Source organism: Vitis riparia, chromosome 14 (assembly GCF_004353265.1).
Source record: "Vitis riparia cultivar Riparia Gloire de Montpellier isolate 1030 chromosome 14, EGFV_Vit.rip_1.0, whole genome shotgun sequence".
Lineage (NCBI taxonomy): Eukaryota > Viridiplantae > Streptophyta > Magnoliopsida > Vitales > Vitaceae > Vitis > Vitis riparia.
In genome coordinates, this window is record NC_048444.1 from 21,186,559 (window position 1) to 21,187,522 (window position 964).

Below are 964 nucleotides of genomic sequence, written 5' to 3' on the forward strand. Positions count from 1 at the left end.
ATACTAATCTTCGGTTTTAAATATATGGTAAGACTGCCAAACAGTGCATGAAGATGAACACAACCTAGCTAGTTCATACATAACTTTTTCTTTATTTCTTTCTTTCTTTCTTTCTTTCTTCTTCTTTTGTTTTTTTTTTTTTTTTTTTTTTTTTTTTTTTTTTTGTTATATACTGAATTGCAGAATTTATTGAATTCATTTAGTGAATGGCTAGCTTAATTAGGGAAAATTTCCATGATAAGGGAAACCCACCTTCATTTTTCCTTCATATACTGTTGTTCTTGTGGCCCAACAGTACTATATTCATGTTGCTGACATCCTCATTTGAGTTATTCAAATCATTTCATTGATGGGTATTTCAGCAATTTTACCTTACACAGTTACACCTATGAAAAAATTTATATACAAAAAATATTACAAACAGAAAAAGATTGTTGTCCTAGCTGTTCTGATTGCTTCCAGTCAATGAAAATGTCCGATCACCTATCTTGAATGAGAGGAAAACAATGTCTTTAGCAACATCCTTGTCCTGAGGAATATGACAGAAGCATAGATGTATACATAGAAACAAAGAGTACTATACTACTTTTTCCTTTTTTCATAGGCTCTTTCTGCATTACAGCCTATGGCTTGCTCTTTGAGTCCCCATGGGGAAGTGCCCACGTGACTCAATATAACGCCAAGTTGAAGAGGAGGACCTAGCTAGGGCTCATGGGAAGAGTCTCATTAATGGAATGTAACAAATCCCTGGAAGGAACACCCCAACCATGTGGTGTTCTTCATGTATAATTAAGGTATAAAAACCCTAGAAGAGATGTGTGAACCAAATAAATGACGTTTTTGGCTACATGGGCTATCTAAGAATCTAGAAAGATTGTGTGGAGTGTAGCCAAATGAAGCTTCCCAACAAAAGAGGGTAACAAACTCCACCAAGCCAAGCTAAACAGAAAAATCAAACTTGTTA

General features: G+C 34.8%; 1 long non-coding RNA gene across 1 annotated transcript in view; it reads right to left on the minus strand.

Annotated features, from left to right (window-relative positions):
• Nucleotides 1–323: 323 nt before the first annotated feature.
• LOC117929846 overlaps nt 324–964 on the minus strand; it is a 2,794-nt gene continuing 2,153 nt past the window's right edge. The window contains exon 2 of the long non-coding RNA XR_004653811.1: nt 324–964. This exon is cut by the window's right edge and continues 560 nt beyond it. This is a non-coding gene — a long non-coding RNA (uncharacterized LOC117929846).